Below are 27962 nucleotides of genomic sequence, written 5' to 3'. Positions count from 1 at the left end.
TCCCCGCAATCGAAACTAGAGGGATACAAGTGTAATAGAGAACTTACTCACCAGAGTCAACAGCGCCGATGATTTAATGCCGTGACTCTGTCTCGATCACAGTGGTGAATACTAGGGTTTGGTTCTGTTTCTCAAGGTTTGTTTAATAAACTCTGGAGCAGGTGATTGTATCTGGCAGCAGAGAATTATTATGGTTCCTCTTATGAAGTCAAAACAGGGCTGTGGCAGGAATAGAACTTGATAGAAGTGCACATATGTGTTCTAGGATAAAGTAAGAATATACTATATATCTATGATGTATGGCTTTATGGAATAGTTTTTCTTAGTCTTCTGCCAAGTTCGTCTTTCTTTATGTTTTGTTCATATGATATATAAAAACATAAACACGTACAGACAAAACTTGTGATCCTTTCATGTATTTAGTGGCTTTTATGGTAAGTGTTCTATTGATGAAGGCACTTTGCTTTTTTGTTTAAAATTCTTACCTAAATGTTCAGCTCAAAGACGTGTAAAAAGTGGCCCTTTCTTCCCATGCACTGCAGGAAAGGAAAAACGAGCTGACTTGGGATATTGGCAGAAATTCTGTTTTCTTTTCTCTGCTGAGATCGTGGGTCTGACAACAAATGAACTTTATGGTTTGAAGTGTAAGGATCAACTATTGGTGAGGCAAGATTGTTTCTGGGGGGTAAATGGGGTAAAGGTTTTGGGGTTTTATTTTCCAATACTGTGCATTTGAAGTATTCTCCATCCCTCATGCCTATTAATTCACAGTGATGAAAAGGAGATGGTGTTATTCAGATTGCTTCAGAATAATTATTTTTAAAATAGGTAACCATATATTGTAGCATTACTACTGGAATCTACAATGTTCTTCACAGTGTAAGGTGGTCGCACATGCTAGTCATATTGGAGCTAACAGCGCTATGCATTTCCTTTGTTCTTCCCCATTGAAAGTTGAACTGATTAGTTTCTCCTTCAATGATCTTGCTGTAAGAATAATGACTTGCCTACCTAAGTGTGGCCATGGGGAAAAGTTGCATATCTTCATAATTCTTCATAATTTTTGGCATATTTAAAGGTTAAACTCTATTCTGTGTTCTACTTGATTTGCTCAAAAGTATAAAATATTGTGGCTAATGCTGTGTTGTTTATTGTTAAAAAAAATCTCATGTTTAAGGCAATTTTATAAAAGCATTGGTCTTCTGTCTGATTTTGGATATCTTTTAATCAGAATTAGTGTTATTTTCCCTTTCTGTGACCATGAGGACTGGAAATACAACTCTATACAAGTTTAGAGTTGTATGTAATTGTGATGCTGCAGGGTTTGGGCTTTACAAGTCATGTTAAATACCACAGAACCTGTAAAATAATTGTTAGGTATGGTAGCAGCATGTTGTATGTTCCAAATAATGGTAAGACCTTGTATTAATTCTGTTTGTGCTTAGTCCAAATTGGAATTTTTCCTGAGTAAATTGCCTGGATAACTTCAACATTCCTCTTACTGCCTTAGCCATAGGAGTAAAATGGTCACACACTGGAGCAGCAAGGACTGGCAGTATTTTGTAGAAAAAAAGAAGAAATTAGAATGCTGGTTTTTATTTAGAGACTGAAGAGAAATCATCAGAGCAGCTGAAGTTAAAGCTGCCATTCCCAAACATGGATGGATAAGAATTATGCAGTGCGTAAACACAATACAGAGCTGGTGGTGGGGTTCTCAAGAGCCTGAGCAGACTAGGGAGGCTTGCTGTGTGAAGAATGCCTTGGAGCTGGATTTGGTAGCAGGATAGGACGTGTTGTAAGTAAGGTGAGATCCATTTAATAAAGTCTGGGGAATAGAGAGAGGTTAAAGTAGAAGCTGGATCTCCTAGTCTGTATAACATAGGCTGCTGAATCCAGTTTTTAGGGACTGGGTGGGTTTTAAAGGAATTCTCAGCCTATACGTTACTGCATGTGTCTTCCAAGCTCAGCTAAGGATTTTCCTTATGAGAAAGTGACACCTTTTCACTGGACAGGTAAAATGACGGTTCCAGAATTGCTGTTGTGTATACTGTAGGAAGGCATCGTTAGTTTGTAGAAGTGCTGGAACAATTTACTGTACATATAGCCTTTTGGAGTTTGTAAATGTAGAGTCTGAGAGGATTTAAACATTTTTGCTGCAGCCAAAAAGCTTCTTCAGTGTATAGCAACAGGTCTGCTCAATACCTTCTTCTTTGAGACCATTTGAAGTATGAGATACTGTAGGTTCTGCTAATAATTCTCCGTATGTCACATTTTGTGTGACAGTCCCAGTGGCTGAACAAGACGAAATACTTTATTGAAGTATAGTTGGATCATTCTTAACTTAGGAGAGTCAGTGCTGCTGCTGAAGGCCAAATATTGAAGGAGAGGCTGCCCTTTCTTCTTGGATGTTCTCTTCCTTGGATGAATCATGAGAGAGTCCAGCTATGCTGTGCAAGGCAGTACTGAGTGGGGCATAAAACCACTATTAGTAGTGGAAGTGTAGTAGAAGTGTAATAGCATTAATGCCTTGCAGTTCTGCTTTTACGTGGTGGGTATAGTTTTATAGCCATGTGGTTTCCTTAGTTCTGGAAAATCATCCATCTCCAGATTTAGGAAGGGTGCCCTTCCAGGAGACTTTGCCTACCTCTCCTTGACAATAGTACCTGGTTGCTATAATCTGGATTACTGCAGATCACCCTGGTGGTGCAGGTGAAATCTGTGGACAATGCAGCCATGCAAAATGTTTCCGATCTTCTCTGCTAATGCCAGTTGCTGCATCTTCACTGTGCTTAACATCCACTACCACCTGATGCCTGCAACACTTCAAATACAAATCTTTGAAAAACATTCAAAATCAGGACCTAAGATATGAAGTAGGACAATATGGGAACAGGAGTTGCATTTTTAGTTGTCATGAACAAAGTACTGCTCTTGCTGGAATATAACTGGCAGGATAGTTAAAAAAGTGTCGTAGTGCTTTCTTAAGGGACTTGATTTTGCAGTAAGCATTGTGGTGATCAGTAAGCAGACCATGTGTGATCAGTAAATCCATGCAGATGTCTATGCAATTGCAATAGTTCATATTCCTGAAGCTTAAACTAGCCTGGCTATGCTAACCCGTGCCTCACTGTGCTGACTTTTGCTTCAAGAGCACTGTCAGGAGTGCCTTTCAAGGCTCTATAAGAGTCTGTTAAAGCTTTTTTTTTTTTTTTTTTTTTAATCTGTTGATCAGGACATTGCTCTTCACTCTTGGTGTCTTACCCATTACTGAACAAGAACTCTCTGTATTTCATCAGGAATATAAATTCATATGTATGGCTTTGGAGGAGAAAAATCCTTTTCCAGTACAACTAAAACACATAAATTCCTTAACTGCATCCCATCAGAAGTCTATGTAGAAGTACTTTTAGCAAGTACCAGATGGGTTTGAGAGAGACACAGGAAGGCCCAATTGATTTCTTACACACTGGAGCCAATTCAGAACTTTCTCTTTATTAGTGGAAAACAGAATGGCAAAAATCCTTCCTTTATTTGAGACAAATGCAAAAACCTTACCTGGAACAGATGTGGTTTGTTTATTAATGAATAGAGAAGCTAATTTCAAGCTTCTTGTTCTTTCAGCCTTAGTGAGACTGGCAGAAGAATCAGTGGTTTCTTGGATTATTTAATTCTTATGTGATGACACATATAAAAGGCTTACACAAAAAAAAAAAAAAAAAAAAGCCCAGAAATTCACTTCCTTTCTACTGATGAAAAAGCATTCTGTGGAATCTCTTCTCATTTTCCGTGTCTCTCTTATGATCCCTTTCATTGATCTTGTCTATAGGCAAGGCAGACTTTAATAATCCCTTCTCATATGTGTGTCTTTCTAAGCCTCTAATCACTTTCATCATCTGTCCTTGAATTCCCTTTATTTCTTAAAATCTTCAGTGGGTTTGGAGGAAATTACATAAAGGAACCTAAAAGGATTAAAAACAAATAAAAACCCCAAACAGAATACCCCACCAAAGTAAACAAAGCAAACAAATTGAACAACAAAACCCCACCAAATCTAACCAAAACAAAAAACCACCCACAATTTTAGGAGACAAGGAGATTTAATCTCCTGGTGACCTTTTAAATACAAAGATCACTGTGGAAGACATGCCTGTTCTGGGCTTTTGTAACCTGTAACTAAACCTCCCAATATTTTGTGCTCTTAGATCTTACACACACTTTCCCCCACAGTTCCCTCAGGTTTGGACATAAGATGAAAATAATTTCATGAGACAATTTTGCTAGGACCTCCAAGCTTTGGTTTTAAATCCACAGTATAATTAGAAATGTGTGGAACCTGTCAAAAGGCCTGCATGATCCAGGGGAATTGGAAATAAAAGAGAGAAGCCATAATTACAATATGAACCCAAAAAGACTGGCTAGTTTGTTAGAACTGAAGAAAAGCCTGGTTTGTTAATTTAAAACAGTAAATTATTGATTCTTTTGTCATTTAGAACTGTTTAAAAACTTCTTACTTTTTTCTTCCCTAGTGCCAGAAAGGAATATTAGGAAGTTTCCAAAGTTGGAAGTTGGTTTTGCTGGGGTTTTTTTTGTTGGGGTTTTTTTTGGGTTTTTTTTGTTTGGTTTTTTTTTTTGAGTTTCAGAATTAAATGCACCTAAAAGCTAAAGGGCAGTGTTAGGTCAAATGAAACAAAGGGAATTTGTTTCTGTACAGCTTAGTTTGGCATTGTTCTGCTCCCCTGATCCTGCAAGGTGAACCTCTTTGGTAGACTTCTAGTCTATAAAGGATGTGTTCTCACCCACTTCATCTTTTCCCTAACCCAATAAGACAGTTTTAAACAATCAGTAGAATGGAGGATGCATCTTCTTTTTAAGGTTAAACTGATTTTAAGTTTGGAATCTTTATACTTAGACCTTTCATAATTTTTGGTTTTCACCTGGAAAATTCATGTCTCTGAAGACTATAGAGTCTTTGCTGTGCTGTTGATCCATCCTCATTGCAGTGGATGGTATTGCTTAGAGGACTGGGGAATTCTTATTGCCTTTTCAATGTTAGGTATATGTTTAATAAAAAGTCACTGGGGGAAAATTGCCAGCTTTCTGATTTGCTTTCCTTTTGAAGGATGTATAATTGTTCTTCAGTCAGGTTGCCAGCAGTGATGCTGGGGGATGGCAAGAGCTCCAGATGCCTGCTTTGCTTATTGTCATAATTTCCATAGGTAAGGCTTTCACTAGGCACCATCTGGGTCTGCACAGGGGCTGAGCCATCAAGGTTTTGGTGGGTTTGACATCTAATCTTGTCCAAACTAAAAAGATTCCTGCTGCACAATGTCCCATTTTGGTACTTTTGGGAACACTAGCAAGTGTTCAGCTTTCATCTTCACCCCCACAGTAAGTATGATTTTGGGAAAGACTTGTGTGGGAGATTAATTTCTATGTAGTGCTGGGGAATGGTGGAACATAATTTTCCCTTTCCACTTGTGTATCCAGGTAGAGAAGCTTTACAAAAGAGCTTTGCAGTATTTACTACTGAAAAATTTCTGTTCTTCCCTTAGTCTGAAAGAGGGAGGATTAATATGCAAAGCAAAAAATTAACCTGGTGATCTAAAACCTTCACATATAGGACCAAGTATATACTGGAATGTCTTGAACCTTACCAGACACTCAGCAACAGAGAACTCCTCTAAAGAATTTGTTACTGTAGAAAGCTGGAATTAGGCTTTTTGTTTTCAAAAAAATTACAGAAAAGCTTAATATTCATAGCTTGCTCACTTCATTATTGTTCTGTTTAGAAGTTGCAACTGGATAAAATTGCAGAGGGCAGAAGTTTTGGAAACCACTGGTACTAACATTTGCTTACGTACCTCTCTATTAGATAGTGTATTTCAATGGACCTTTGATATAAAGTATTAAGCATCAATTCTTGATAATTCTCAATAAACCTTTACTATAGTAGATATATTTTCCTTGGCTTTTCCTATTTGTGTACAGTTTAGGTAACAGTTGCCTTTCTTTGCAAATATTTATTTCAGTAGCTCTGGATGAAGAAGTTATGCTGGAGATACAAAGAATTGACACAGTGCTATTGAATTAAAATGAATATGTCATTCAGGTAGTGATGAATTAATTGGAAACTTTTGATTAACATCAGGGGCCTATGGAAGCAATCTGAGATGAATTAGAACAGACGTATGGAAACTCCTTTATATAATAACTTTACAGGATGGGAGATGCTGCTTCCAGTTGATATTACGATCTCCTTTAGCTTAAACCAGAATGGTGTAGGTGGGTTTTTACTTTGTTTTTGCTTTATAAATAAATGATCTTGTAGTGGGTTTGGCTAAAAATGTATGGAAACCTGTTTTGTTTCCTCACAAAACTGTGGTAAAAAGAGCATCCACTGTGTGTGGATCTAAAGACTGCAGCAATTAAACACTCTATTTATCTATGTAATGTGATTTTTTTTTCTTTTTGGTTGAAGTTAATAGAAGTATGACTATCAAAAAGGCTACAACATGATTGGCTTCTCAAGCACTAAATAAGATTTTTTTTTTTTTACCTGCTCCTCCTGTTTAAAGCAAGCCTTTATATCATGATGGAAGTTGGTGTTTTAAAGATAGGGAAGATGGCAATACTCTGGAGTTAACGTATACAACAGATGTTGATTTATAAGGTTAGAAAAAGCATTAAATAGATCTAGTGTAAGTACAAGACTTCCATTGTTAAATAAACAAACCAAACCTGATATTGCCTACTTCCACCTAAAAAGCAAGTAACACAGCTTACAGGAAATGTGAGGAGTCAGAGTTTTAGGGTCTTGAGATTATTAAATATAAGGAAATTTCTAAGTGGGCTTTAAGCTAGTCTACAAGAATTACTGTTAGAATAAGAGAAGCCTTGTTAGGGTGAGTTGATTTAGCAGGTTTCTCTGGTTTTACTGCATTCACTCCCTTTATTCCAAGTTATTCCAGTACATGTAATACAGAAACTAGAATTCAGCTAGTGCTCATTGTTCGAATGCAAAATGATATAAATATGCAGAAATTGTACTGCTTTATACCAGCATGTCTGTACAGGTGAGTGATGTGCAAAGATCAAACTGACAGACCAATTACAACTGACTCTTAACATTTTTCTAATTCAGGGCAGTACAGCTTAATGTATTTAAGTTTGCTGAGGACTTTTTAAGATTCACTGTTTCACCCTCACTTCCTAGGAAAATAATTATTTCATACGAAATGGGAGCTGTGGGGCTCCAGTGGCCATTGACTGTGTTTTGGATCATTGTTGACAAGAAACTTTGATTGAAGGTTGCAAGGACAGGTGGAAGCTTTGGAACCTATTAGGATCAAACCCAGTACTACACTGAAAGAGACATTTAGTGTTAAAAGAATTAAATTTACGGATCTTATTAGTAAGAGTTGCCTAGGTCAGGTGTGAGGATCTTTCTTACACAAGAAAGACCAAAGAAGACTTGACTGTTCACTCCTACACAGCTGCTTCTCCAGTCTGCAGCACTGCAGGGTGCCACCTTCATGCTGACAGCTTTTCTCAAGCTGCTCAGAGCTGTCTTGTACCAAGTCCATTAGGGGCACCCAGCCTGGTGCTCCTTCACCCTCCCTGTGGCCATGCTGTGCTTACAGGTACTGCCCCCAGCACAGTGCCATGCTCCCTCACTCCGTGCTGAGGGGCAGGGAGGTGTGGGTGTGACTGGGCAGCTCTCAGCAACTGTGGATATGTTCAGGGCAATAGCAAGGAATGGAGAAGAAAATGTATTTGCAGCCCAGAACAGAGCTCCCTCCAAAGGCCAGGTGTAGTTTGCTTTCCCCCCTTCTTTCGTCCACACAAATGACTTGAAAACAAAATGTTTCGGTATTTGATATTACTTCAGCTACTGATACATGTGCATAATATGGGATTCCTATGTTTTACTAGAGCTTTTGGCAGGAGTAACAAAATACTGTGTTGTGGTTGTCCCTGATACGTTTTATCAGAACAGTAAAGTATGTCTTCATCAGGTTTCTAATTTCTTTCTTCTCCCATGCCTGCCATAGGAAAAGGGAAAGAGGATATCTTTTTTCATTCCCCTCTCCTGCCTCACTACCTTAAAGAAGAAATCTGACTACATCTTGTCACCTGTATCCAAGTACTTTTTTGGAGCAAATTACAGAATTTCACTTTGATGAACAAAAGAATTGCAGCCTTCTCCTAAAATAAGAGTTAAAAGGATATTCTTAATTGTCTCTTTTAAAGCCATATAATGAATGTCAGCAGGCTGATTCAAGCTGCCAGGCTTCTGGTCTGCTAAAATGGGTCCACAGAAATTTTACAGCAAGTTTGCTGTACTCCTGTGTTGTCTTGATCAGCTTCCTGTGCAGGTCTCTACAGTGGAACCCTTTCTTCACATGTGAATTGATGCCATAGGTGACGAGGCCCTTGTGATACACAGCATCATCACAGGCAGGTGTTGCTGGTTCTGGTGAGGGCCTGTGATCTGTACAAGAGTTATGCTCCTCTTGTCCTGTGCAAGTGGTTTTGGATTTAGCAGGCTCTTCTACCAGAGGCATGGGAAGGCTGGAGATGAGAGAGAGAGCAAAAGCATTTATAAACAAGACCTGAGGAAGATTTAAGGAAAGGGTAATAGTGAAGACAGTGAAAACTTTGGTGATCAATGACTGTCATCTCTGGTTGCCAATAGTTACATGACGAAATTCTGAGACTGTCCTTGTTGGCTCTTGCATGTTTTGTTCCCATAAACTCTGTGGATGTGGTTATGAGTAATTTGTCTTGGGAAGCACCAAGGAGGATTACTGTCTGTAAGAGCTAGATGGTTATTGCTACTCATAAAAGGAAGTGTGCCATTGTCAGGTTATTCCTTTGTCTTTCCAGTGTTAACTCCTATGATATCCTCTCAGTGCAGAGAGAGATCCTATTGACCAAATCTTCTGTTGCTGGTATTTTAAAAAAAAATTGTTTCAATGCTTTTCTATCTGGATACATCATTGTCTCTTGCAGCATAAATTGAACTCTATTTCTCTTTTTTCACCAAGTAACTGGAAGGGCCTGAATAGCAGCTGAGTTCAGGAGGGTCAGTTAGACAGGACCTATGACTTAACAAAGCTTGATCTGAAAGTAATAGAGGGAAATCTTTGGTGACCTTCATAAAACTCAGTGTCAAGCTTTAGTTTGTATTTGTTGGTGCCAGAAGCTATGATATTTTTTGGGAGTTGGGAAGCTGGGCTTTGAATGCAGGAGCTTACAAATTGCTCTTTCAAAAGATGTTTTGACCTAGCTTGCCACTTTTCATGCATATTTTAGGTGGGACTTCTCAGTTTTTAGTGACTACGTATATTACACTGTAGCCTATGTGCAAACTACTCTTTAATTTTGAGGAATTTCTCTTGCAATGAAGGTACACCCACTTGTGCTTTGGAGCAAATAGCCCAGGCCTTGTTTGAGTTACTTTTGTTTGGACTCGACAGAGTCAGCTAGAATAATCTTTGTGTGTACTGTGCTATTATGCAGTGTGGCACTTAATGTCATAGAAGGATGAAGTTCAGTGATTTCCTTGAAGAAAATCTATATTTTGAAAGGAAGTCTAGAGCAGTGGTGACAACTATAGCCTAAAGCTCTGGTGACATGGATTCAGGCTACTGTGACAGCTCTCAGTCCTTGTGTAATGGTGGGAGTCATTTAACCTCTCTGAAGAGTGTGGTTTCTCCCAGCATGCACAGGAGAGAGGACAAATACTGTAAAGGTTACATATTTCAGAATCATTAGCCATCTAAGTAGATACTTAAGGAAAAAACACCTCTTACTGGTTTTGGGCTTTTAAAAACATAGAGTGAATGCATGTTCCTGCTTTCTACATCGGGCAGCTTTTAAGACTATCTGCCATAGGTGCTTATTCCTCCCGAAGGCTAAGTCTTGTGTAACTGTTTGAAACTGGGCATTTCCTCTAAAGGCAGTTGCACACTCTTTGTAGTCAAGAGTGGGAAAGCACTTGCAGTGATCTGTTTAATCTCTGTTGATTTTGGAGAAACTCATTCTACATCACTTAAAGCTGCATACCTGAAATTGGGCAAGACTAAATCTAGTCTAAATAGCTGTGGCAGGGAATATTGCAAACACTGCGTAAAAGATGCAAGTTTCACTATTTTTCATGCATTATAGAACTAGATGTATGTACTGAACATCTAGACATCTGTGCCAAATTACGCTTGAGTGGGACTTAAAGTTCTTTTTGTTAGGCAGAAAAGCAAAAGAATTTTCTGGCTCTCCCTCTTACATAGTGCATTCTTAATATTACTGTTTCTTCATTTCACTTATGCATAATTGTTTTAGGAAAACTTTTAAAAAAAACAACACTGTCTTTTTGCCAGCTTTGCCATTATGCAAAAAAATCATTGGTCTCTGATTGTTCAAAAATTTGGCAGTACAGGATGCTACCTTACCTTTCCCATTGCTTTTTTATATATAATGGAGGAAAGATGAAAAAATACCAATTTGTGACTTGGAAAGAAGGAGGGGACTATTGAATTTACCTTATTGTTACTGCAAGAATATCTGATTTTGGGAAAAGAAAGGCCAATGATTATTTTATAGACTCCCTGATAAGATGGCTTTAAAATGTCTTTGTCATGGTTTAACCCCAGGCAGCCACCAAGCCCCAGGCAGCCGCTTGTTCACCGCCCCACCCCCGGCCCTGCTCCAGTGGGACTGGGGAGAGAATCAGAAGGGTAAAAGCTGGAAAACTCATGGGTTGAGATAAGGACAGTTCAATAGGGAATGCAAAAGCTGCACAAAGGCAAAGCAAAACAAGGAATTAATTCACTTCTTCCAGCTGACAGGTGTTCAACAGTCTTCAGGAGAACTGAGCCCCACCAGTTACTTGGGAAGACAAATTCACTCTGAATGTCTCCCCTCTTCCTCCTTCTTTCCTCGCTATATATAGTGACTATGATGCCATATGGAATGGAATATCCCTGTGGTCAGTTGGGGACAGCTGTCCTTGCTGTGTCTCCTTCCAACTTCTCGTGCAACCCCAGCCTCATTGACAGTACGAAAAGCAGAAAAGGCCTTGGGTCTGTGTAATCACTGCTCAGCAATAACAAAAACATCTCTATATTATCAACCCTGAGTTCAGCAGAAATCCAAAGCAGAGCTTCATCCCAGCCAGTTGTGAAGAAAATTAACTCTACCCCAGCCAAAATCTGTGCAGTCATACAGAGTTAAATTCACTTTGTTTATATCCTGTGCACATTGCAGTAAGTCCCTTAATTTCTGTTTTTAAGAGGAAATTTTTCTCTCTGATTTAATCCAGTATAATTTGGTAATCTTAGGGATGTGATCTCCTCATAGTTTAGTGAGACAAAATTTTAATATCTGTGTCTGAATACTTATTTAAAATTTATGTCTATGTGTTTCTATGTAAGGCCAAATATATTGCTTATGATGTGACTGTTTTGGTGACTAACAGTCTGATGGACTGATAAATACATTAGTGAAGGTAGGGTTACTGAATTGGAAATGGAAGGAAATTCTCCTTCCAGTATGGTTTTGATCAGTCTCATGTCATAATATACTCAACCATTTTATCAGTGTGGTTTAAGGTTGGAGAGAAGCTTGGAAATATTTTATTTGAACTGAGTTTCTGAAATTCCAATGTAAGGAGCAGTGAACTTTCCATATATTTTACTAGCCAACACATGAAGCAATGTCTTTAATTACTGTAATAATTACTCTTTGCTAAATTTGGGGAAGCTTTGATTTTAGAGTGTAATGCCTTGTACCATTTATGGCTGTCATTAACCTATTATCAAGATCCAGTTCTGAGGCTTCTGTGATAAACTTGCATCATTCTCTAAATGTTTTTCCTTCCTGGAGTAGGTCCATCTGTTGTCATTATCTTTGCAAGAGCAGTAAGATTTAGGAGACTGTCATGTTAACAAAGGTACAAAGTGTTGTCCACTTAACAGCTCATTTTCCAATGCAAAAACCCCTTGGCATTTTCACAACAGATGTGCTCGGGTTTTTTTTATGGTGAACACTCAGAAGTATTCCTTAGGCTAACACTATGCTGAGCTTTCTTCTGTCAGCATCACTGACAATTCAATTGATGAGACTTCTGGCTAAAATCATAGTGTTACATGCAAGAGTAGAACCCATTTAGCCACTGAAATACTAACATTGTGAATAAAAAGAATTAATACATGTTACTATTGTAATTCATACTGGCCATTAAATCCCGAAAGAGGATATGTCCTGAGCCAGTATCAATGTGGTAGCTCACAGATGAACAATTATTAACAGTGACTTCCTAATCTTCATAGCCCTTACCTCTGTTCTGCCAATTTTGTCCTTTCATAATGATGTTGAAAAACTACAATATCTGTACAAATTTCCCCAGAGATGGAAAACTGCAGGGACTGGTATGAAATGTAGGTCCCAGACAGAAAAAAAAAAAAAGAAAAGCATTCTACATATTTCACATGGTATAATTCAGCAATATTTTTTCCCACAAACAAACATTGGAGGAAAAGATTGGTCAGATTTCTAAGATAAATATTCATCCTTCTGTTCTGTTTGTGCTCATTTTTGTAAAAGGAAAAAAACGTTGCATACAAATAAAATATGGAAAGGGTATAAATATTTTATGTTTTCAATGTATGTCACTTATGTGCCAATAACAAGGAGGAACAGTTGGTTGTAGAAGAGAAAGATCTAACTGCAAGTAAAGAGAGCAAATCGAGATAAAATTTTTATTTATGGTAGTTTTCAAATTACTTTCCAAACCTGAGGAACAGCAAAAATACATTACTCCCTTGGAAAGGAAGCCTATTAAGTTTATTAATGTAATTCAATGTTAGGAGCAAGGAATTTCTTTAAGTCATTTGTTTCTCTCCTGGAAATTATTTTTTATGTTTCCTGAGGCTTTTTTATCATTCAGATTTGTTTAAGAATTATATTCTGCCTAGTAAATATGACAGGAGAGTAGAGGCTTCAAAGGTAATGAGCCCAGACATGTTGTGAAAATGATTTTCATGTGTCCTCACCAGGCACCTATCCATTCTTGAAGGGAATGGAAGTCAGAGATAATTTTCCTGCTATCCACTGACTGGCATGCCAGACAATCAGCAGGCAGACAGTTTAAGATTATCCAGAGAATATGCTTTCTTGACCATTCTTTGGGCCAGAAAGTTTTTGCAAGGCACACTATCAAAATTGAAGCCATTATAAAGGACAATTAAAGACACTCGAGCAAACAGAAAATACTCTGTAGCATTTTGGGGGCGTAAAAGAATCTGAGGAATGGTGTGAGGAGATCTGGGAAGGTGCTACTGGTGTTGTTGCATTAGGAAATAAGTCTAAAGTCCATTTGTTACCACATTCCATTGTTTTTGCTGAACTAGTGTTTCTGTAGGATTGTGAGGGATTATACAACATACTGCCCCTGCCTCCTCTTCTCTAGCAATTCACATGTTCAAGCTGAGCTCGGGCTCAGATCTTTAAGTGGTGCCTATTCAGCCGGTGATCAGGTGTAATGTGTGCCTTCTGATCACAGAATCATAGACTGGCTTGGTTTGGAAGGGACCTTGAAGATCACCTACTTCCAGCCCTCCTGCCATGGGCAGGGAACCTTTCGCTAGCCTAGGTTGCTCAATGCCCCGTGCAGCCAGGCCTTGATGTGCCTGACAGGGTCTCTGTCTGTGCCATGGAGCTCTGCCACAAAGGCAGCTTTATACTCTCATTTGAATAAAGCTCCCATATCATCAGGGTAGTGATTAATTGACAAAAATATATTAATAGCGAAAACTCAATTGTTTTCTCAAAGTGCGTAAGTGAAGGTGTTCTAGCATCTTCAGTGTCTTATGTTGGGCTGCAGAAACAAAGAGTATACCTTAGGAACATTGGGAAGGGAATTTTGACATGAGTTTAATATCCCAGCCAACTCTTGTGCTTTGAGCAGCAAACAGGTGGTCAGAAAAAGGAGTGTGAAGGGAGCACTGCAGGTGCCTTCAGACTGAGACGATGTGCCTTTGGGAAGGCAGTGAAGAAGCAGATATTGACAGCAGAGAGCTTTGTTCTGGTGTGGTGCTTGGTGTTACTCAAAGTGCTTCCTGCTGCAATTGATGTGCGGTGCTAATCCTGTATCCATTCCATTTTGATGCGCCTCTTTTCTTACCAAGTCATTGCTCTCTTCATTGAGAGCAAGAGCAGTAGGAAAAGCTTATGTGGGTGCACATAGACTGCATCTTTGAAATTATGGTTGCATTTCTTATTTGAAACTAAAACCTTAGTCTCAAACAATTGTTGCTCTTGATTTTTTCCGTCCATGTTTCATGAGCTTATGTAAGATTCACAGAGAAAGATTCACAGAAGACTAGTGTTAACTAAATTAACAGATATGTTTCATCTTGCAGGGGGATAAATGGGAAATTCTTGTCAATCTATATTTTAAATTCTGTATTCATTGCTGTCTAGTGATTTGTTTGATTTGGGCTTTTTTTTCTGTGAGTACATGCACTTAATTCTGTTTGACAGTGTTTTAGTGTCTTCAAGTGCATAGTAAAATGGTGTTCCTGATAATTTTTTTGAAAATCTGGATTCATCCATGCTTGTGAACACAAATAGCAATTGATGTTGGTCAAATATTTGAAATGCCTTTCTGCACTGCTTAGCTGCCACACAGTGTGGAAGAATGGCCTTTACTGAAGTAACTCTGCTGCCTCTGAAAGTCTTGATCTAGAAGTCTTGAGAGAGGTCTGAGCTTTTCATTATGCATCATTCCTGTGCATGACATCCATACTTCATTTTCATGACCACTGAAGCAAGAAAATCATGGCCTTCATAAAAAATTAAAAATTTTGCTTTTTTTTTGGAGTGGGTTGTTGTGTGGTATCTTACCAAATATTAAGTGTTTTAACAGCTTGCCTATACTTCATGCATTTTCAATTAAAAAAAAAAAATGTAACTTAATATGTGTTGGACTTTGCTGCATAAAAGGCTGGATACTGCAAGTAATTTTTTAGCTCTGGTTCAGTTTTTGCTTGCCAAACTTTAGACATCCCTATTAAGATTCATAACCAGAAGAAGTGAAGCTTCAGGTGAAGAAATAACTTTTTTTTTTTTGAGAATTTTCCTATTAACTTTTCCAATATAGAGCAGGCTTGTCCAATAAGATGTACCAAAGATGTAACCTGTTTTGTGCAGTTGCTTTCTGTGCTCTAATTGATGAAAATCTCTTTCATGATTATATTTCATAGATAAAAAAATAAAATCAGTAGAATTATAAAAGAAAGTGAAGTGTTAATTGTTGTAACCAACAGCTAGAGTTCTTAAATGTGTAAATGTACACAGAGGATCTCAGCAGTTAGAGGCTGTTATGGCTTGATTTCAACCTAGAGTGCCATCACCTCTCTTCACTGCTAAATTATTCAGGTATATAAGCCCATTCAGTCTACCATGATTTTAGAGGTAACTAGATGGCACTGATTCTGTTATGTGTTTACTGAAGAGATAAGAACAATGTATGGAAAGCAGGTTGTGCCTGCAGTCCATTTAAATGTTGTAGCTTGCATGCAGAACTGTTTTCCAGGTTATTGTTGTCAATATTAAGTAGTTATGGATGTTTTTTGGATAAGCTCCATTCAGATCATGGCTGGTGGAGCATTACAGCATAGTTAATCTGCTAATGGGAGAGATGTGTGGCTTGGACACTGCTGATTAATAATGTAGCGAAAAAAATGGTCCAAAATAACTTTTTTACAGGAATAGGACAAATACTAGACTTAACATGTGTTCTGGAAGTGCTGCAGCATAAGTAGGCTGCTGCTGAATTAAAGGAAAGGAGGCTGTTGGAGACCTTGAGTATTCCCTCCCATCTTGTTTGCTGAGCTCCATGGGAACCTGCATTTCTGAAATGTGCCCTCTGTGCCTCCTGAGGCTGATTGGCCCCAGCACTGTATGGGATCAGGGCAGCAAGTTTGCTGCTGAAGAATAAAAAAAGCAAGCCCAAGTATGCAAGACAATATGCTAGTGTGCCCTCCTGTATTTCTTCAAAACACATCTGTGGTGTGGGGACAGCTTTCCCCTTCCTGGGGCATGTCCTTGTTGTCTTACTATCTTTCGTAATGTCTCCACAAATCTCAGGGTCCAGGGGCCCTAATTCTTCTGGAAAGGCAGAGGAATGTCATTGTCTTAGCTGTCACTTTTGTGGTTGGGACGTCTGCCTTGAGGCTGTGAGTTTGGACATGTCTTAAGCTGAAAAAAGCCTAAAATCCAACTGTTTGTTTCTTGATGGACAATCTTGGCTGATAAACAAACCTACTTCCCCCATGCTTTTTGCTTGAAGGCACATATGACTGAACATGTAATTAATCTGTGATTAAGTAGTTCTTCTCCACTGATTTCTGCACTGAAGTCATAATACATTTTGCGTCTGAATTGATTCACCTGGCAAGAGATTGTGGTACCAGTGTCCTCATTAGTGAGCTACTATGGAGTCATTGCAAAGGAATCTCTGGAGGAAAGGAACAAATTATTCAGGAACACACATTTTAAAGTATGTGACAAAAAGAAAAAAGAAATCAGGAAATTACTAAATGCATCTCACTTGGCAAAGTGACATTTATTTTAGTACAAAGTCTTCAGACTACCTGCAGTAGTTCTCTTGTAGGTTGTTTAGAATCATGGCTCTGTTTCAGTCAGCTAAAAATACTTTTGAAGTATTACTTACAATCTTTACAATCTTTGTTATTTGACTTCACAAAAGAGACACAAAAAAGATGTTGGGGTTTTTTTTTTCATTATATAGGTAACACAGTCCTTTATTAATTTCTGTAATATTAAAAATTAAAAGTTTGGGGGGGAAAAGTATTGTAATTTTATAGTACAATTGCAATAACATTCCTGTCCTGCAGTATCTATAGCATGGTGCAAAAGTAACTTAAAGCAGATGTTGTTTTTGTCAAGATGTTGTTTTTGCTTGACAGGCAAGTGGAAGCCTGGATGGCCTCAAAAGTAGATTTTGTCTGATAATAACTTAGCACTTAAACTTTCAGTGCTGGCCTGTGTTTGTTTGGGTTTTGTTTGTTTTGGTTTATATATGATCCCTTTCATACCTTTTTGTGTTTGAGAAGCAAAGGTGCATACACAAAAGCTTAGAGAGAAAAGTTTCTTCAGGTTTGTGAGGATTGCTGAGTGGCAGAGCTTGTTACATGGCTTTTGGAGGTGCTTGTTCTGCTTTTGCATTGGCTCATATTCCTGCAGCTGCATTGCATTGCTGCAGTTTGCTTGCTGTTAGACTCCTAGAGCTGCTGTTCTTTTCCTTGTAAAGTTGTGTAACCTAAAGTGTGTCTTTACATTTGATAAGGAATCTTTTGAGAGACTAAGAACTACCTACTAGAAAGATTGTACTTGGATAGGGAGATGATTTGGTTAAAATTTCCCAATGTCAATGGATACTGAGATGATTTACAGGAAGTTGTACCACTAGTGAGAAATTACATGGTTCTGTTAGAGTGTTAGATCCTAGATTCAAAACTCCTTGTCTCTGAGATGAGAAACATCTAAATTGAGTCAACAAATTTTTGGGAGTAGGCAGATTGTTTAGAAGTTCTGGGTGGAGGGGAAGGGTACTCACCTATTACAAGGTATGTTACTAGAAAAGTGGGAGGGAAGCAGTTATAGAGAAGGAACCGAGAACTGAAGAGTTCACAAAAAAGTAGAGAGATAAAGGAAGGGGGGAAAGGGTAAGGGGAAAGCCGCCTGCTCACATGAATAAAATTCAAAATCTTTTGTTTAGCCAATAAGCTGCAATTTGAAGCTAAGTCCCTGTACGTGGCATCCTCCCATCATTCAAGAAGGTCCTGCAGTGTCCTCCCTGATCTTTACACTTAAAAAAATTCCAGGTCTTCGTGCTTCACCCAAAATAGGGACTAGTTCAGCTTTCACCTATTGAAGTGGCTACCGTCATCACTCATGGATGCCAGCCATGTCATGCATAAGGTACAGTGAAGACATAAGAGCCTAAGTTATGATTTTTAGGTAGCAGAATCACTATGTGCAAGGTGTTAGATTCCTGTGGTATCAGACTGAGGATGAAATTTCACCTGAAGTGGCTGCAGGAGCTATGTGGCATCTAAATGTAAGCACAGATCAAGTATCTGTGGTTGTCAAAGACACGCTTTATTTACTTTTGGCCCATCATGAGTCCTTGGATGTTTCAGTATGGAAGAAGTTGTGGAACTTGCTCTTCTGTGGACAGGGGATTACAAAGTCATCTTAAGAATTTATGCTGAATTGGACTCTCTCCTCAACTCCAAAGCACATTCAGGAGGAAACACTGACCGAAAAGGAAATAAGTAAATAATGTTTTAATACTTGGAATTCATAATCAGTTTGAAGTAACAATGTGATGATTACATTTCATTATTTTTATCTCTCACTCGTATTGCCTGTCAGTGTGTCTACGTGCTTTGGGGGTGTGGAGAGAATCAAGTTTCTGTGGAACAGATCATTGAATACACCTGAAATTACTATCTCAAAGCAGGCTTTGAGATATAGTTTGTCACTGGAGCTTCTCATGCAACTGCTAAAGTTTTTCTAGGATTGGCCTTTTTGCAGATCAGAAGTACAGCTCAAATCATCGTGGCAGGTTGTGCCAGGGACAGGTATCTAGAACTACCAGTTACAACTTTTGAATTCCACTGGGAACAATGTTAACTCTTCAAAAGCAATCATAGACTCAAAATACCCCAACTCTGAAAATATTACTCTAAAATTATTTGGATTTTGTTAGACTTGTTCACTGTAATACTGGCAGGCTGCCAAGTCTGTGGGAGTGATTTTATGTATGTTCATATGTAGTAGTCTCTTAGAAGACCAGTCTGTTAGTGATTCTACTGACTCCCTTACATTGTCTTTGAGTTACACTGTGAGATTTTGTCTGACAGCAAGATAAGTGCTTGTAGTTGGGTCTCAGCATTCAAGGCAGTAACATAATTTCCCTGGTTGTTGCTATGTGCAATGAAACTATAAACCTTCTGAAACAGTGCTTTTTCCAATAAGTACTTCCAGGGTAATTTATTTTCTTTCCTTTCAGATAACAGTAAAACTTTAAGGAACTTGTGATCAATTCTGACACAAATTTTACATTTGATAGTCCAATATCACAATATTGTGGTATTTTAAACATAGTAAGAACTTCTATTATGTGTTACCTTATGTTACCCAGAAGTCATCTAGCAAACTTAAAGGACAGTGTTAAAATGGTAGAATTTTTTTATTATATCACAAGTGTTTTCAGTTATTTCCATGCTACTAACCTGCACCCCAGCTCTGCACTCTAAACAAGGATGCATTTGCAGTGTTATGTATGAATCTTTTAAGACCTGTATTAGGAAGTTAGTACCAGAAACTAAACATCATTTTGATTGCACTAAAGGGACCTAAACTGGCTCTTCAATGAAAAGCTAAATAAATTACAAATCATTGGTTTTATTAGTCTATTTTTCCAGTCTATTTTTTATTGCTTTTAGTAGTATTTTTAACTTTTCAATGTGCTTATAAGTTGTTACTTGGATATACTACCCTATAGTGGTTCCTATACATGTGGGTAGGCCTCTGAAAATATTTGAACATATATCTGGATTTATTTTGGTGAATTTTCAGCTTTTGGCTAGCAAAGAGCTCTTACAGAACAGGCTTTTTCAATATATTACATCATATATCTTTCAGACTATATGATTATTGTCTAAATATTGTTAAATTATGCAGAGGAACATAACACCTGGTGCATTTATTTCTGTGCCTTTATTTTTATAACACTCTTGTTAAAGCAGTAAATGAACAAGAAAGATAATAAAAAGCACATAAAAAGCCTACAGACCAAATGGGATGAATAACAAAGTACGTCAGTTCATTCCATAAAGTTAAAATGTTGCAGTGTTTCCTGGTTAGTACCAGAAGCATATGTAGGGACAGACTTCAAATCTACATTTGGAGAGTAGAGTGGTAGAAGCTGTGATTTACTCTTTCCATTGTGAGAGGTCAGGATTCCATACAGTCATATTTGCATGGAAGGTTTTCTTCCAGTGGAAATCACTGCAATTCATTGAAGTTTGTTTCCTAGAGCATTTTATGAATGTGTGCATATCTAAAGAGTTCCTCTCTAGCTGAAATAGAATAAAAGACATTCAGGCATTTTTGACTTGCTGAAAAGTTAGGTAATTTTGGATTTCATTTACCACCTAATCTTCCCCCCCCGCCACCCCCAAACTTTTGTTTTATTATAAGTAATGATAAGTCTACAAGAGCTAATTTTTAAAATCAGTTTCTGTCCCAATTGATGTGTTTCTTCCACTTGCTTACCTGCAGGGAGACTGCTTTTGATTGTACTGTAAATAGCAAAAACTAGTGGACTTAGGCTGAAGTAGCTTTCTTTGCAGTTTGCATTATGACTTCTTAAAGTGATTTGTGTTTCTCAAACCTGTCAAGTAACTGACTACAGGAAGTGAGTGTATTTGTCAGTCTCCTTCTTTAGGAAGAGAGTCTGGAAAATTATTTTTCAACACATTACACTGTTTAGAGTATTAACTCTCTGTGTGTAATTAGGCTAACATAATTTGGCATAATCTCATAAGGGACATGTTTTTGAGGGTTTAATAATGGATATAGATCTTCATCTGTCTGCTGAAACCTCTAAAAATCTGATTTATTAATGGTACTTTTTTTTAGGTTAAAATTATTCTAAGCATATGACCGAGAGAGATAAAGGGAAAAAATATTTAGGCAATTTTCTAATGACTTGATCAAAATGAGCACTTGTGGTTTTGCTTTGCTTTTCCACTGTCATGGAACGAGATCTCGTGTTGAATGTTAGGCTGTTTACAACAGGGTTCTGGAGCCTGTAGCCAAGCACAGCTCCCTGCTAAGGTGCAGAGCTGTGGCTCAGGGCAGAGCCGGTAACCATGGTGGGACTCCAAGGACAGCATGGCTCTTATCTGCTTCCTTTCCCGCTGAACTCTGCTTTGTTCCTTTTCATCTGTGCTGTTGCTATGACTGAATATGGTAATATGTTTATAAGTCTTTTACACCAAACCATGTGATTAAGCATATCCTCTTGATTGTCTGAATAGAAACTTGAGAGGAAAAAAAAAAGAATCAATTTAGAAAGTTCAAAGGAGAGGGAGTGAGGCAAGCAGGCAGACTAGGAGCAGAATATTGATTTCAGTTTCATTCTAATCAAATCATATTGGTGAATAGGCCTCTAACATCACCCTAACTCTAAAAATAGAAAAATCTAATATGAGTTTAATATTTAGGAGCTGACTTTAAGAGAAAATTGGCAACTAGCATTTATGTCTGTGCTTCTGAGGAAACCCTGTATGTTTAGTTTAACACATACTATTTTCTGGTGATCATTTTTTAAAAATTCTTTGAATTAAGATTACAAACTGCTTTAAAAAGACCATCAGGTGTATTGCTGTAATTAGTTTAATATTGTCTTATTATGGTGTAATAAAATTATATGGAGAACTTCTGTATCCTGCTTTAAATTGTTCTGTTGTGCTGTCTTCAAGGAGCATGGGGAAAGAACTTATTTAGGCTGAGCAGCCTGTTGCTTCATACCAAAAATTGACAAGGAGATAAGAGCAACAGTTCGACCATTGCTTGATAGAGGCTCTCCCAATTCCCTGTGGTTAGGTAGGAGAGGCAATGGCTTTCAACAAGATGAAAATAACTCTTAAAAATGCTCTGAAATGTCTTCTATTGTTTTCATACACTTGGCACGGAAGTTGATGGGTGAGCTCTGTAACTCTATTTGTGGGACATGGATGGTGATTATGGGACAGTTCAACCAAGCAAAAAAGCAACAGCCTAAGCCCCTGTTTTCAGAAATGCTGCCCTGGTCTGGCTATTATGGATTACAGCTGTATAAGAATCTGAAGCACCTATGTGCTTAATGAAGTTTCTCTTAGATATTATATTAATAACTTCTGTTACCATCTCTGCTTAGACCTTATAAGTAGCTTTATGTTTCTTTATAGCACATGAAGCTTGCCAGCAGTGCTGAAAGAGATTCTTGAGTAAAACAGGTGTGTTCTAATACCTAACCTGGAAATGGTGGGGTTTATCTTATGTGTTTATAGCAGTTGACTTACCCATCTTTATAGATTTAATGATGGATGTTACTGAAGGTTTAGCAGTTCTATTTTAAGATTGTATTTTAATAATTAAGCAGTATCAGCTGTTGTGTCGAGTATTCACGTAACCTGAAATGTATGGATTCCATAAAAACATGTGCTTTTAGAGTTCAGAGTACCCAGACTAAACATTCATTATTTGTGTCATGTAATATAAATTATCACTACTTTTTAAAAAGAAAAATTGTTCTGGGATAGTCATAAGAGCCTTATAGAAGGAGATAGATGAAATTAGGCTGTATTAATGCACAGATTGGCAATTTCTGTAAATCTTGGCAAGTATTCTACCAGGTAAAATATATCCCAGATTAAAAAACATGATCAAACTGATTTAAGATTAAAAGATGCAGTTGCTACTATTAGTTGAGCAAAAGCAAAAAGAGGAAAGATACAAGAAAGAAAAAAGTGCAAACTAAGAGTATGAATAAGCACATAATTGTTAATGTAGATACTATTTCTGTAGCAAGCTATAGTTGTTTTTATTTATGTAAAGTTGACTCTACTACAATATTCTAATGACAATATTAATGTTTCCTCTTCCAAAAAAATCTTACTGGTTCTCAATGAGAAGAATTGACAAGTTTTGTCTTTAGATTCTAAATTGTGGCATGTGGCCATATAAACATCTTGGTCAAGTAAACCACTCTGAACTTTAATAATGTTTCTACAAATGTTATTTGAAGAGTAATTTTATAATTTTCTGAGAGACATTATCCCTATGAAACATTTCTAGTATTGCCCTATTCAATTAAATAAATAATCCTTGTGACACCATCACATCCTTTGTAGTGCTAGAATGAAATACCTAAGGTAATGATGTTGTGATCCAAACTAAATTGTGACTCTAAAAGCATTATCAAGATTTTAACCCCCTCTGTCCTCCTAGGGAGAGTTTGAACAAAATAAAAAAACATAAGAGACTTGAATATGAAGGATATGAGTCTAAAACAATTATCCCGAGGCAAGAAATTACAGTAGGAACAATACAGGCTGCAAAGTGGCTTGCTTGTTATGTATAGTGGCTTGCTTGCCAATTTCTTACATGAGTCTTACTCTTGCTGGTGCATTGTCGGTGTTGCCTTTTCAGCCCTGCTATCTCCTGAGATAGTTGTTTACTACATCTATGCCAAATTGAATTAAATTTTGCACAAATATATTAATGAAACAAAGAAGTTACATGACATTGATCTATAATATTTTCTCTATCCTCTCAATACAACAGATAGCAGGTAAGAAAAGCAGGTTTCATTTTCCTGTGTTAAATTACTTTTGTATTAGCAACATGGTTTTAACATATTAAGAGATAGCAAATTCTAAACAATTTTTCCTACTGAATCTATTCTGTTTTAAACAATTTAATGTGCTGTGCAACTGTACAGTTTCTGAGCACTTTCCATTAATCTGCTAAGCAAAGTCACTACTGTTTCTTGCCTGTGCTTCTCATCTTGCAGTTCTCGCTTTGAGAATGGTTTTTGTGTTGGATGGCAGAGAGAAAGGAATGGGGGTTTTGTTTGGTTTTGGATTGGTTTGTTTATTTATTTTGTTTATAAACAGGGAATTTATGACTAAAATTTTATGCATAATACACATTCTGCTGTATATTTACACTACATGAGAAGATGTTCAACAAATGTTCCCTGTAGTTAAGAGTAGAGGGCAGTGAGCTTTGTAATGAGCTTTTAGAATCAGCAGGACTTCCTTCTGCAAAAGTTCATTCTACCCTTGACATTTTAGTTCTGGCAAAACAGAAATAAGTGTATTTTCAGTTTGCAAACATGTCTTAGGGGAAAAGTCTGCTTTCAATTGCTAGCACTACCATGGCAAAACATAATGGTTGCTATACAGGCATCTTTAAAATTACATTAGAGGATTTGTACTATACAGTAAAAATGTAGTGAATCTTTATTAAAGGCAGTTGCTTAAAAAGAGTGGGGGTTTTTGTCGATAAAAATTTTCAAAACTGTCATTTAACACTCTCCTTACAACTAATATCGTGTCATAAACTGGGTTAAATTATTATTCTTATCTTCCAGAAGAATCTGAATTGGTTTCTCTAAGTAACTCAGTTTAATAAAACTCACTGATTGGGGAAATGTGTTCTCAAAATAGGAATATTTTTAGATAAAACTTTTACTGTAGAGTTTTATTTCTCACTAATTGGATGAATCTCATTTATGTTTTTTTCAGTTAGACAAGTGTTTTGAATTTTGGGTTTTTGATTAATAGATGTTATGGATTTTATGGAACTTCTCTACAACAGAGTTTCTTTTATGGGTTGAGATTTTTGTGTGATATTACACAAAAATGTGTAATAGTGTTTGATGTGTATTAGTATTTGAAGTGTAAAGTATATACAAAAAATTGAAAGGAAAAATGGAGTATAAAGATGACTCATGACTATGTACAAATAGTGGATTAATTCTATAAAATCAATACAACAGTCTTAGCTGAATTTTGTTCAGAGAGAATAGACTGACAGAAAAGTTTCTTATATTATTTAAAAGACATACCCTCAACCTCTTATGGGGCTGATTCATGCAAGTACCAGCTCATAAACATTTTAAACAATTATATGAGAAATGTCAGCATCATGTGCACAAGAGAACTTGTTTCTAGAGGGTGCACTGGCTGAAGCACTACTTTGATGTATTGTTATAATGTGCACATGGAGCCTCTTTAAAGAAGAGGATTTAGGGTTATCTGCTTGTAGAGGCACACTCCTGTTCATGAAGTGTTCTGTTTGCGTCTTTTTGCTGGAAAAGTTGGGGGTTTTTGTGTGAATTCAGAGTTGATTGTAACTATTTGAGTTGATTGTTAGGGTAATCTTAAAACACCATGCCAAGAACAGGTTCTCCAGAAGGTGCACAGCAGCTGAAACACTGCATGGATATGACATTTTCTGTGGGCTAGTACTTACTTATAATAACAATAACTTTATGTATATTTTACAAAATGTTTTTAAAAGCATATCTTTACACATGTATATTTATATAAATAAGAAAATAGTAAACATACAAATAATATTTGAATGCTTTCTCCATAATGAGGACAACTGTAGATCTATTCATAAATGGAAAGCATCACTTGTGACACACTTTAATGGCATAGTCACAGCATAGTTTCTGTTTTTCAAAACAATATTTTTGATATTAACTTGAGGGACAAAATTTCATTTTCTTCCAGGAGGAAGTTATGCAAAGAGCAGAAAAATGTAGTTCTGTTGCCTAATGCTTTATATTGCCTCTTCAGTGAAAAGAAAGGAAAATGGGTTTTGCTATTTTAAAAATGAATTTAAATAACAAAATGCTTTAAAGTTGTGTTGTTGTGATCCACAGGAGGTTAAATCCATTGACTCTGCAGAGAATTGCGGTTCTTAATGCACTGCAATTAGGATGTTTTCTCCAGAGTTAAGTCAGAGCAGTGTTAATCAGTTGTGTATAGTGGCTTAAAATACCATTATTGCAGCAGTGGTATTAAATAATAAATGACTTGCATAATATGCATCTGTGTGATTCAAATTTTGATTTTCTTTATTTTGCCCTATGAAAGAAGGAGTTTTTTAAAGTAGTTTTTTAAATGAAACTTTTTCTTTTCTGGGCATCCTTCCTTTCTTTTTGGTTGTTGTGGGTTTTTTTTTTTGTGTGTGTGTTTTGTTTTTTGGTTTGAGTTTTTTTTTTTGTTTGTTTCTTTCAGATTTTGTAGATCATGAAGTATGGCCAAAGGTTTTGATTTTTAGTGGCTCAATCTTCATGCAGTTCTCTGCCTTTGGGGTTATTTGTGGTTTGGGTACAAATACAAGCCTTGGATGGAGCCAAAAGATGCATTGGTATGTGTAATGTGGCAAATAGTGAAAGTGTACTTGTGTATATAAGTAATGAAGGTTTGATAAAATAAAGTTGCTTTGTCAAGAGATATACTACTTATTGTGGAGAGGTAAATAAGCTGCTTAGTCATGTAATGTAGTAAAGACCCTATCTTTTGATTAAACCTTTTATATAAAAAAGGAACTAAAACTCCTGGATATAGGCAGAACTGCTGATGTAACAGACATGTATTTTTAATATTTTACTTTATCAGCCCAGCATGGAGAGATGCAGGGCAGGGGGAAATGGCAAGCTCTTTTAAGTAAGCAACTCAGTTCACGTACAGGACAAGATGTGATTGTTTATATGCTCAGGATGTGCTGCTGCTGTACTAACGCAAATGAAAAGATAGTATGCCTGGTGGAACTATTGTTCTCTTGTTTATAAACAGAAGTTTTGCCATGGTTTAAACAATCAAAATCTCCAAGTCTTGAGTATTTTGCCTGTCTGTATGGATTTAGAGTGTTTTGTCTCTCAGTGGTAATACTTCCAAAATTCCCTGCTGCTGTAAAGCCTTAATGTTCCCTTTACAAAACAGGTCTTATGTAATGTTGCCAGCTCAAAGTAATAAAAGTCACGAATTAGGTAGACTAAAATCAGCATTGAGCTGTGGGGTTGATATTTGTAAGTCTGCAAATTGCATATTTAAAATTGCCTTAGAGTTGTCTTTATTTTGGGGCAAAGGAGGACTTGGTTGATTGTTGACTATGAAGTTAGATGTGAGAGTTATTTCTCTGTAACTGAAGGCAAAAAAACTTCACAGTATTTCCTGGAATTTTCTTGTATGATTGTATAATTCCAGGAACTAGGATTTCAGAAAATGCTTAGACCATCTGAATAGCAATGAAATTAAGAGTTGACTGTAAGAGCCAGGTGGAGGGAGAAAGTGACCTGCTGCAACCTTATCAGTGTGGAATAGTTTGTGATGAGAAGTTTGACAATGCAGTGATACAAAGGAAAGCACACTCTAAATCACAAGTGGTGAGAGATCAGAAGCATATGCTGTAACTATGAGAAGTGATTAGTCATAACAGGTATGTAGCTGTTCATGGAAAAGGATTTAGTAATTGAAAATGTGTAGCAGGCTGGCTTTTCACAGAATGTTTCACAGTAGACTGTAAAATTTCATTATTGCCATCTATTCAGACATCTTTAGAAAAAGAAATCTTAATACTGAATGGGAGGGGAAGAAAAGCTGAGAAGGGGAAGGGAGAGCACCTATTAGAAACACTAAAAGTAAGTTGAACAATTAATGTAGAAGGGATACAAAATATCTGGCATCACTCTTCATGTCAGCCTCACACTGTTTCTTTGAGGGATTTGTGCTGGGGAAAGGCACTCTCCTTCATGGGATATGGGAGTGCAGGCTTCTTACAAGCACTGCTTGATGGAACCACCCTTTGAGCACCTGGAGCTCCCAAGCAATTCCTGCAATTCCTGATGTTGCTGTGTAAACCTGAGACATAAGGAACATGCATGTCAGTTACCTTTCTTTTGATCTGAGTTAGGAGAAGGTATTTTATTGACTTGTTTTTAATTAATGGTGCTTATCTAAAGAGGAAGACTGATCTGAAGCAAAATAGTTAACAAAGGGGTGTGGAATCTACCTTTTGCCTGCTTAAGAAACTTAAGCTTAGTAAATGTGAGTATTGGTTTATCACTGTATTTTTTCTCTAGCCAGGACAGTGATGTTTATTCTTTTTTTTCTTCACATGATTGCTGTACAGTAAATTGAAAGTAACTTGCTTTCATATAGAGGTATGTTTTTTTCAGATTTCAGTGTCTAGGTACAGAAGTTGTTTGTATTGGAACCAGTTTGCTTATGTCAGTTTTGTGCTGCCAAAAAAACTTGGAACTGGACTGAGTGTGAGTTATGATACTGGAGACTTTTCAG

At 37.1% G+C, this 27962-nt stretch overlaps 1 protein-coding gene across 9 annotated transcripts in view; it reads left to right on the top strand.

Moving 5' to 3' along the window:
- TMCC3 (transmembrane and coiled-coil domain family 3) overlaps positions 1–27962 on the top strand; it is a 132677-nt gene that overhangs the window by 87831 nt on the left and 16884 nt on the right. The window lies entirely within an intron of this gene.

This window comes from Lonchura striata, chromosome 1A (assembly GCF_050655825.1).
Source record: "Lonchura striata isolate lonStrDom1 chromosome 1A, ASM5065582v1, whole genome shotgun sequence".
Lineage (NCBI taxonomy): Eukaryota > Metazoa > Chordata > Aves > Passeriformes > Estrildidae > Lonchura > Lonchura striata.
This window is presented reverse-complemented; position numbering and strand designations above follow the sequence as displayed.